The sequence below is a fragment of the Sceloporus occidentalis genome, unplaced genomic scaffold, assembly GCF_023333645.1.
Source record: "Sceloporus occidentalis isolate IW3139 unplaced genomic scaffold, rSceOcc1.0.p SCAF_9, whole genome shotgun sequence".
In the NCBI taxonomy this organism is placed as follows: Eukaryota; Metazoa; Chordata; class Lepidosauria; order Squamata; family Phrynosomatidae; genus Sceloporus; species Sceloporus occidentalis.
Window position 1 is genome coordinate 41,417,091 of NW_028316989.1, and position 11,650 is coordinate 41,428,740.

Genomic DNA, 11,650 nt, shown 5'->3' on the forward strand with positions numbered 1-11,650 from the left:
CAATTCGCCTTCCCTCTGTGTTGGCAAATCGATTCCAGAAGGTCCGCTGTTCCCACTATGAAGGGGGATCTTTCCATCTTCCCTTTGCCACTGCTTCTTTTTTGGCACGGTTGTCATCCTCACTAGTTTGCGCCACTTCGAAATGCATGTCAATCATCTGCGCATCATTGGAGACCTAAGCGGCAGCCCTGCTTGGGAACTATAGATTAAAAAATCAATGGACAGAAGACTCGATTGACTAGTTTTGCAACTACTTGCCTCACTGTGAGCTGGCGTCGGATTGCCCAGGCGACTGCAAGTAAATAAATAATGATAAATCAAACTTTTATTTCTATCCTGCCTCTCTGTCAATGACAATCGAGGCGGTTTATGAGTTAAAATTACATATAATCCCACATCCCAATGCACCACCCTCCCCTAAAACATCAAATCTGGTGGATCTAATATAAACTGAAGAGGGATGGTAAACACCCCTCTGGCATTAGTCCCTTCCTTCCAGAATGATGCAATTCATTTGTCGACGTTCCCACTTCTTGATCACATTTCGGGATCGATTCTTTTCAAAAGAACTGCCAAAGAACTAGTGTCAGGAAAGAGCGGGGTTTTTGCGTTTGCCTCACTTCATTGCGATCAAAACCGATCACAGCAGGATCGGAACCGGTTTCAAATGGGAACGATGGTCCTATAACCCGATCAGCAATTCGCTTTAAATCATAGTGGGAACATAGCCCAACTGAAAGAAAGAAGTTGGGAGCGTGAGTCAAGTTAGTCTCAAAGGTGCTACAAGATAGTTCCAAAGACTGATTCTACAGACTGACATGGATATTGTTGTTGAATTTCACTTTTTCGCAGGTTGAAATAACCCAGCATGCCTGCCAGTAGAGGGACCCAGACCCAAAAGGACTCAGCTCTCAAGGAAGCCACCCGATAGGTGTCAGGCAAGGACTTTTCTTTCCTGGCCTCTCTTGACCTCCCTTGGAGGAGTCTTTTAAAGAGACCTAGCAGAAGCCTCCCTTAGCTCCCAGGAAGAAAACTGAGGTCCAAAACACCCTGCAGAAATAATCCCATTTGAGGCTGCTTTAACTGCTCAATGCCAGGGAATCCTAGGGGCCATTCACACATATTTTACTTTACACATCTCCGCACCAATTCAGAATCGGTTCAGTGTTCCCACAACGTTTACCACGATCAGGTCTCTCGGTGCTATTTTAACCCTGTTGCTGTTCACATTTGCCACCATATCAATGTAAAAGAGAGGCATCTCCATTTCCAAGAACAATGCAGCGCGATCCAAGTCAATGCGGTAGAACAGTCACACTACTGATGATGCACATCACTATAGCTCTTTTTAAAAAAACCACTAAAGGGTCCAGTGCCAAATGCACTGGTTTAAGTGGGCTTTTTGGTTGCCTCCCCCCGCCCAAACTGCACCAAGTGCTGTCATGACAAGTGTAAACTTCACAGAAATAAACTGGTTCCACACCAGGACCATAGAATCAGAGTTGGAAGAGACCTCAGGGGTCATCCAATCCCACCCCTGCCATGCAGGAATACACAATCAAAGCAGCCCTGACAGATGGCCATCCAGCTTCTGTTTAAAGACCTCCAAAAAATCATAGAGATTCTAGTTTATTGTGGTACCAGAGCTCTCTGACAGAGAAGGCTAAATGTCTCACAAAACTAGTTTCCAGAATTCCCTTGCATTGAGCCAGGGCAGTTAAAGCAGTCTCAAACAGGATTATTTCTGCAGTGCGCTTTGGACCTAAGATGTACCATGTAATAAACTATAACTTTATTTTATTACTTCAATGCAGCTGTTGTTTAACTCTCTCCCCCCCTCCCTCCATCCAGCTTATTGTTTGTTAGCTGCCCTCCACTCAACCCTGACTCATGGCAACCCTATAGATGAGGCATCTCAGTGACCGCTGTCCTCTGCTGCTCTGGTCAGGTCCTGCAAATGCGTGATCTCCTTGATTGAGTCCATCCAACTGGCATGGCGTCTTCCTTGCCTTCTTCTACCCTCCACTTTTCCTAGCATTATTATCTCTTCTAGTGGTCATGCCTTCTCATTATGTGGCCAAAGCACAACAGCCTCAACTTGATTATCCTGGCTTCCAAGGAGAATCCCAACTTATTGTATGCACTAGGCTTCAAGCGTATTGCACCCACTACGAAAAACACAGAATAAAAAAATAATAGTAGATCAATTAGCAACCACAGGAAATGTGTGCTTTTGAGCCAAGAAGTATCAAAAGGCAGAAGTGGAGCACTGCCATTTCCCTGCACTGCTTGCCCCTGCTTCCCTCTGGTGCCACAACCACTAGCCATTTCCAGAATGCTAGAGCCTTCAGCCGTGGCAGTTAAAGTGGTCTCAAACCGGATCATTTCTGCCATAAGGATGCAGCCCAAATTTCCTCCAAAATGGGGCACAGGGAGAGGGTAGTAGAAACTGAGGTGTCCCAAACATTTTTGCTCTGGTGCCATCACAAACTGCTATTTCCAGAACACCAGGGCCTGGAGCCAGGGCACTTACCACGGTCTCAAACTGAGTTATTGTTGCAGTGCGGAAGCAGCCTCAAAGTGAGTCTTGTTTCTGACTAGGCACTGACACATCACATCCCAAGGACTGTTCGAAAGACAGACTGATTCTATACTTTGGCACCCTCTAGAAAATCAACTACATTTTCCCCTCCACATTGGCTGGGGTTAGGGGCACAGGACTCCCATGGATATGGAAAAACTGCAAATAATAAAAACACTATCTTTTTACCTGAGAGAACACATCTCTAGGAATCCTTTAGCGCAACTCTGTGGTCAACTTCTGCCGGACATTGACCATGGAGGAGCTACAAAGGCCTAGTGGAGTGTTCTCTCTAGGAATTTCCAGGTCCTCCAGTCTGACTTTTGGTTAAAGTTGACCATAGAGTTGTGCAGGAGGACCTAGATATTCCTAGAGAGAACATATTAATTAAATCCGTGAATAATCAAATCCGCAAAAGCCAAAGCTGCAAATGTGGAGGGACGAGTATAATGTTCGCTAATATCATACAATATTGTGAGATGACGTCTGTTGGTCTTCTCTCGAGATGGCCACTGGGAGGACACTTAAACTGGCTTCTTGGCCCAGTCTACATACTTCCTTGGTCATTAATCTGATTTATTTCATAGTCATCTGTAGAGGATGTTTTGGATAAAAGAATAGGAAAATCAAGGGCTCATATACAGATCCCCACCTATCCTGTGCAGAACACAAGTGACGATTCTGGTGATGGTGTATCTGAGTAAGAAAGAACTACTACCAGTTGCACAATTGGAAAACTAGTTCTCTGGGCTGTTTCCCACGATGCTTCTCAACCTCTTTCCTGCAAGATTGCAGGCAGGAAAAGAAAGGAGTGGACCCTGCTGTGGAAACAAGGCACTTTCCTCTCTGGTCCACTCCCTTCTGGCTGGCATCCTGTTTCCTCGCTTCTGCCCACATGGAGAAAGGAAAGACTAACCACATTTTACCAATGAATGAATGCGGCTCACAGAAATCAAGTCAGTTTAGTAGGCATTCTGATACAACGCTTCTCAGATACCTTTTTTGTCGCTGCTGTTTTGCATTGAGATTTCCTTTCAAGGCATTTGACCCAATGACCCAGTTCCCACTGAATCTAGGTAAACTGCCAAGTAAGGGTGCCTAGCACACAAACTTCATTTACTTTCTGTCCTAGAAATGAGTGAGCGAACAAAAACCAGCTTCACCAGCTACCAGTTCGTTTCTGGGCATAATCCAAAGTGCTGGGTATGACCTATAAAGCCATACAAGGCTTAGGTCCAGACTCTCTGAAAGGACAACTCTTGGACCTACATGGGCTTACAGGAGTGCTAAGAATGGTTTTCATATAACGTCATGTTCAAAGTGCTATTATCCTGTAAATAACCCATGATAATCCTGCAATTGCACTAATAGTTTTCACACAATGTCAAGATAAAACGTGATTAAAGTGCCATTATCCGATGAATAACCAGGCAATGAATCAGCAGCAAATCATTCACTGGATTTTCCCATGAATGACTTTTTGCTGTTTATTGCCTGGTTATTCACGGGACAGTGGCTCTTGTGTTAATCTCAAGGACCAGAACTAAACACGCTTCACATCCTTCCACACAAAAAGCTATTATTGGCTGGAAGACTGAAGTCTTTGTAAGTGGACTTACATCTGTGGAAACTAGCACTAGGCTGTTCCATAGCATCTGTATCCCATAAGGGGCATACAAAACAATAATGCAGTTGGTCCACCACATTTGCAGTTTTGGCTTTTGCAGATTTGATTATTTGCAGGTTTTATTAATATGTTCCTTCTAGGAATTTCTAGGTCCTCCAGTACCTTTCTGCCAGAAGTTGACCATAGAGTAGTGCTGGACAACCTAGAAATTCTTGAAAACACTTCTCTAAGCATTTGTAGGTCCGCCAGCATGATTCTATGATTAACTTCTGGCAGATGTTGACCATAGAGTTGCACTGGAGGATCTGGAGATTCCCAGAAAGGTTAAAAAAATAGTGGTCTTTTTATTTGCAGTTTTTCCACATTCATAGGGGTCCTTCAAGCATAGCCCCAGTGAAGTAAAGGGACCACTGCACATTCCTAATGTGGAGGAGCCATCAAAATGACTAGTGTGCATTGGGACCAATACACAACAAAACCAGTGTGTTTGTGAGCAATGCACAACAGGACTAATACACAAAGGTACTGATGCACATTAGTCCCATTGAGCATTGAGACACTAGCTAGGGCATGCCAATGTACATCAATTGAGCTCATTGCTTATTGGGATACTCATGCCGGCATCCCGTTATGCTTCTTCACAATTCACTGACAGGGTTTCTTAGTGCCTCTGCAATGTAGACAAGTATATATAAGGTTACATAACACAGATCATGATAGAGGATTCTAGCTACTATTACTATTATTACTACTACTACTACTACTAGGACTACTCATTTCATGTTAATATTTCCCTCGTCAACATATGCTTTTTTAATTTAAATAGGCTGGAAAGCATCATTTTCTGGTTGCTACTGTTAGGCAGGTGACTGATTTACTGCATACCATCCTGAGTTCTAATAGAAAAGTCATTTTGATAAGTCGATCTACAAATCAACCAGATCTACCTTCTGCTCAGCCTGACTTGAAGAACTCAGTCACTTCCCCTCTCCCAGTTTTTCCATTCACCCCTCCCTGTTTTTCTTTTCTTCTCAACACTTAAGTTTCCCACAGTTGCGGAGCATGCTAAATCATCATTAAGTCATCATTAGACTGAGTTTTTCCCACAGTTTGAAAGCAAAGAATTGCAAGCAATGTTGTCGCTATTTTGGGTAACAAGAGCTTATCACCTTTACGTTAACTTACATTACAGGTAAGCCAGGATTTGTTACTTTTTTTTAAGAAAAGAAGAAATATCCCACTGCCATTAGCACTTACACATTATATAGAGAGTGCCATGTTAGTAAGAAATTACTAATGAATTCCCTCAATTACTTTTTAATATTAAAGTATATTAAAAATACCAACATGCCCAAAAGCTGCCACAAATTGCCCTGAAAATGATGTTTTAGGAGTAAATGCTTCTACACCAGAACATTAAAGCCCTTACTTGGTATTGCAATATAATTTTCCTTTAAAACAACCAACAACATTGTTATGTCCTCTTAAACTCAAAATATGATGCTTTTAAAGTAACTCTCTTATTTCTAATACCCTTCATACCCTCCACCTCTCCTGACCAGGCAGGGACAGTTCTGATTCTCTGTCCTCACACTTTTCCAACAGCTTCTAAGATCTTCCACTTGCTCTTTTGTTCTCCACATTTCCCCCCTTTGCCTTTAATTTACTCCAGGTGTTGTAAAATGAGTTCTAAGTGCAAAAGTACTTTGCAATTGATTAACTCAGCAGAAGGGAGGGAATGGACTCTTACCCTTTGCGGGAAGTTCAGGCAAAAGCTAACTGCTGCATGCAGCCTTGGCTAGCTTGAGCATTCTTCATCATATATACTTTTGCCATCTTGACTACATTCTGATGTAGCTTGGCCACATTTTTCTCTCTGTTTTCATCTTTGAAATGTTGGAGAGTATGTTACTGTCATGAGCAACTCTACACACAAGGAGGCCTTCCTTACTATTTCTGATGGCCTTCTCCAATACAAGGTATCATTTGGCTACTAGCCCTTTCTGAGGCTCAGTGGCCTCTCTCAGTATGCCGCTTTGACTCAGGTGCAAAACACACTGCTGAAATAATCCAGTTTGAGACCACTTTAACTGCCCTGGCTCAATAATAGGGAAATCTGGGAAGTGTTTGGTGAGACATTTAACCTTCTCTGTCACAATAAATTACACAATTTCCAGGATTTCCTAGCACTGAGACAGGGCAGTTAAAGCTGTCTCAAACTGGATTATTTCTGCAGTATGTTTGCACCTCAGATGGCTATCTGCATGTTGTGGGGAAAGCTGACTCCTGTCTCAAGAAGTCTGCCTTGAGGACCAGTCACATAGGTTTCAACTCTGTAATCTGTGTCTTGTATAACTCCAGGTCTTACTCCAAGAAGGATCCATCCAGGAGAAAGAAGGAGAAAGGGAAAGGGGAGGGAGCAATCGAAAAGCAGGATTGGGCGCAGAAGGAGGAGTGAAAATAGGAAGAAGGATACGCAGACGATACCATACTACTAGCTGAAGACATCACAGACTTGGAACAACTACTAAGGAAGATCAAGGAGGAAAGTGCAAAGGCAGGCTTATTATTGAACAAAAATAATGACCACAGAAAAATTACACAGATTCAACCCAGACAATGAGGAAATAGAAATAGTAACAGCATTTTCATACCCGGGATCAAATATTGATCAGCATGGGGACTGCAGACAAGAAATCATAAGAAGACTACGAATGGGGAGGGCAGCTATGAGAGAACTAGAAAATATCCTAAAATGCAAAGATATACAACTCAACACAAAAGTTAGAATCATACAGTTGGCCCTCCTTATCCACAGATTTTTTTATTCACGGATTTAAGCATCCACAGCTTGAAAATATTCTGAAAAAGTATAAATTCCAAATAGCAAACCTTGATTTTCCATTTTATATAAGAGACACCATTTTGTTATGCCGCTAGATTGAATGGGACTTGAGCATCCACTGCTTTTGTTATCCACGGAGGGTCCTAGAACCAAACCCCAGCAGATAACAAGGGCCCACTGTACAAGTATTCCCTATTACCATGTACGAATGTGAGAGCTGGAAAGTTAAGAAAGCAGATAGGAAGAGAATTAATTCATTTGAGATGTGGTGCTGGAGAAAAGTGCTGAGGTTACCAAGAAGTCAAACAAATGGGTCCTAGAGCAAATCAAACCAAAAATCTCTCTGGAAACCAAGATGACTAGACAGAGGCTGTTGTACTTTGGTCACATCAAGAGGAGACACGACTCACTGGAAAAGACTATAATGCTAAGAAAGCTAGATATAGAAAGAGGGGAAGACCACATGCTAGATGGATGGACTCTATTAAGGAGTCCATGGGTATGAATTTGCAGGACCTGAGCAGAGCAGGGGAGCATAGGGAGTCTTGGAGATGTCTCATCTACAGGGTTGCCATGGGTCGAGATCGACTCGAGGGTAGATAACAACAACAAAAGCTTTCATAGAAACAGACTAATGGGGTTCTCTCTTTATTGAATTATCAAAAACCTTTCAAAGACGGGGGAAGGAGAGTTGAAGAAAAAGAGAGGAGAAGTCAGAGAAAAGAGGGAAATCAGATGGGATATATATATATTAATTCATTTGAAATGTGGTGCTGGAGAAAAGAAACCCTTCCCCCATTTAAGGTTTAAAGATAGCCCTGGGGTTACCAGGTCTAGGAAAACTGAAGATGACAGTTTTATGCAACCAGCTGCAATTTCCCTGTTACCAATAGAGGTCTCATTGGCACTCCGATCACACTACTAGGCTTTTCCCTTCTTGATCTCAAAGGAAATTCGGCTGTGCGTGTTTCACTTACTTTGAATTGTAGCATGCCAAAGCTTATACTTAGTGCGCGTAAATAGGTAGACTGCCATGACTCAGAGCAAAAATATCAACAACGTTGACAGTATTTGGAGGCCAGGAGAGGTAAAAAGAGCTGTGTGAATCTACAGCATAGTGAATGAAGTATCCAATTTTTTTTAAATGCCATGCAATAGCATAATAATAATAATAATAATAATAATAATAATAATAATAATAATAGAGTTGCACTCCTAACTCCTATATACACTTACCAGACAGTAAGTTCTAATTATATCAATACGGCTTACTTTTAAGTAGAGGCTGTTGTGTCTCCCCCCCTTCTCCCAACCTGCTCATTTGGCAACAATAGGGATATGGGCTTTCCTGGTCAGTTGGCAACCCAAAATTCAGAACAATGTTGCATCACATCTGGCATCACCACCACATCATGATGCAGGAACCAAAGCCCTTGAAGGTAGAAGGATTTTCATTACCAGATGCTGAGGAGTGCTATTGCTTGTGGGCTTCCAGAGCCATTCAGGTGGCCACTGTGGTAACAGAATGCTAGACTAGATAACCTTTTGATCTGTTCCAGCATATCAGTTCTTATGTTCCTAATGTGCATGTACTACCTTTGGTAGTGTGCTTCAGTGTTTCAATCTCTGAAAGCTTCTTTAGTGTGCATCAGTGGGCAGATGGATAAAGGCCAATTGAGTGCATCTCAGCCTTGCTCACTCATGGAATCTGCCCATTGGGAATGAGAAATTCTTTTAAACCAGGTTTAACTATTGCCCCATCTGTCCAACATCTGCTTACCAGAAGTTCTCCAGCATTGCACTGGGATAAGAAGGGCTTTCCTGTCACTTGTTATATCTAGCTCAACTAAACTAAATGAAACTGAAACCCCATGAATGCAAGGCAGAGATTGTCCCCCCAATTTATTCCTCCCCAAGAGGCAATGGACATAGTGGAGGTGTCTAAGGATGGTGCAGGTGTACAGCTGAACACAGCTTTATGTTTCTATCGCTCGTGGACCTTGGAGGTTTTTTTGTGGGCTAGAGAGGGGAATAGATCTTATAAACCAGAAGGCATCCCATCCCATCCCATATGATGCAGAGATCATTGGACAAACACTGTCTCCTTGGGTACCTACTATTCTGTCTTGCCGTAGATGTAGCCACCCATTTTCCTCTCTCAAACTTCTGCTTCCTTGGCACAGTGGATATCTTGGATTGGTTCATTTTGACCACCACTCCCACTTTTCCAAACAGATGGAGGACCCAGTATAAGAATTCAGGCTTTACTTTGGAATGCAGCAGCTTGTGGAGATGAAGACGAATTTGAGGCAGATCATCTGGACGGCTGCAGTTTTCCTGTTGAACAATTTCAGACGCCAGGGTAGGTCCAAATGCTTTTACCAGTATGTATTGGGAAAAACGCAAGAGCTGGTGACAGGTTCTATGTTTTCCTCCCATTCTTGCCGTTAGGTTCTGACTTGTCGACAACTCCCATTGTTCCTCGTGACTCAAAGGGAAGCTGCTTCTGAACAGATTTGTGAGTTTATGAGATTCAGGGGCCTCTGAGAGAATCCTCTGAAATAGCTCCTTATAATCCATATCCCATGAGGTACTGTTAGGATTTAGGTTATTTTCTGAAACAATCATAAATAGAAGTAAGAATTCCACTTGTGACACCTCCTTGCCCTGAAAAGAAATTGATTTCCCCATAAGATTATTACAAGATGATTCCTTTGGACAATAGAGTTGTGTGAACCCATCCTGTTGGCCCTTTTTCCTAGCCTGATTAGAGACATATTTTTATGCAAGCATAGCTTGATGGGAGCATCTGGAAGGCCACTAATTCTCCACCCCATTTTAAATTAGTTATCCAGGCCCATCAGACCTTTAAAGAACACCTTCTCCAGTACTGGGTAGGAATCGTGTGGTTCTCCAGATGTTTTTGTACTGCAAGCCCCAATAGCCTTAGGGCCCAAACAAAAGGCCAAAATAAAGCTGCTTCGGGTCACTTTGGAGGTATGCTGCATTAAATTGTGCATGCATCCTAAAAGTCTGGACGCCGTGCCAAAGCCATGCTCCAGTCCTAAGGACTGGAGTGCAGCTTTGGTGCAGCTTCTGGCCTCTTAGGATGTTTGTGTCATTTAAACAGCATACCTCCAAAGTGACCCAAAGCAGCCTGTCTGTCTGGGCACTTAGCCAACATAGCTGATGGTGATGAATGCAGGCAGTCCAATAGCATCTGGAGGGTCCTATATGTGCACATCCCTGTTCCTTAAGATGAATTCAGGGAGGCCCTCACAATGAATAGATTATATCCACTCATGAAAGAAAAACCAAGAAGGTTCAAGGCAATGATAGTGATATACCAGTATACCCCTACTGTGCACATAAAACCACCGAACCTCAGTGTTGTGGCCTCCAAAGTTCCTATTAGAGGGATAGATTGTAGGGTTATTTTCAGCCCAAAATGCATGCAAAGCACCTGCAGATGCTGTGGGTGAACTGGCCCACTCTCAGATCCACTGGGGAAACATGGATGCTAAATGGCAACTGGAAGTGACATCACATCACTCCCAGTACCAGACTTATAAGCACTGCCCACTGGGTGGGTGCAGGGGGGATTCGATTCCATCCCCTTTGCAGTGGTTCTGCCCAACACGTTTAAAATAATATCCTTCAAAGGCCAGTGATTCTCAACATTTGTTTGTGCAGAGTTATGGGACTTCAACTTCCAGATGGTCCAGTAAGCATGGACAGTTATCCAACGATTCTGAGAGCTGACATCCAATGCATCTGCAGGGTCTGAGTTACAGAGAAAGATACCTCCCTCTCCTTTCTAAGTCCTGAAAGTTCAGAATTGACAAAACTGGACTAAGTATGAACAAATGTGTGTGCATTGTGTGCCTTCAAGTAGTTTCCAACTTATGGTGACTCTAAGGCGAACCTATCACAGGGTTTTCTTGGCAGGTTTCTTCAGAGGGGGTTTGCCATTGCCATCCTCTGAGGGTGAGAGACTGTAATTTGCCCATAGTCACTCAGTGGGTTTTCATGGCTGAGCCAGGATTCAAACCCTGGTCTCCAGAGTGCTAATTCAACACTCAAACCATTGCACCACACTAGCTCTCTCTATGAACAAATACAAGGTCCCTTCCTAAACACGCATTCCCTCTTTGGTTAGCAACCCATCCCTATTCTTTCTTTGCTGTGCAAGGGCGAAAATGGATAGGGGCAAGGGAAAGTGCAAGGGTCACTCCAATAACTCAGCGCTGCAAATGTTATCTTTATTAGTCACTAGCCAGGCTGCAACAAACAGAATTCAGGATGACGTACAACACAGAATGATGTGTTGCGCTGATGCTGGCGACACACTGAGAACTTTGTACTGCTATGCAGCCCTATCTTTAGGCAGAGAGAAACAATTACCTCAGTCAACAATTGCTTAGGCATAGCAGCCTAGTGGTTATTTCCCAATGTTGGGAGACTGAGATGTCTGGGTCATTTTGCCCTGCCTACACTAGCAAACTGGGGAGAATCTTCTTTTAATGTTGTCTTGGACTGGTCCTGACTGCAAACCAACTCACGCTGTTCTTGCCAGAAAAGTTGCTTTTTCAGACTA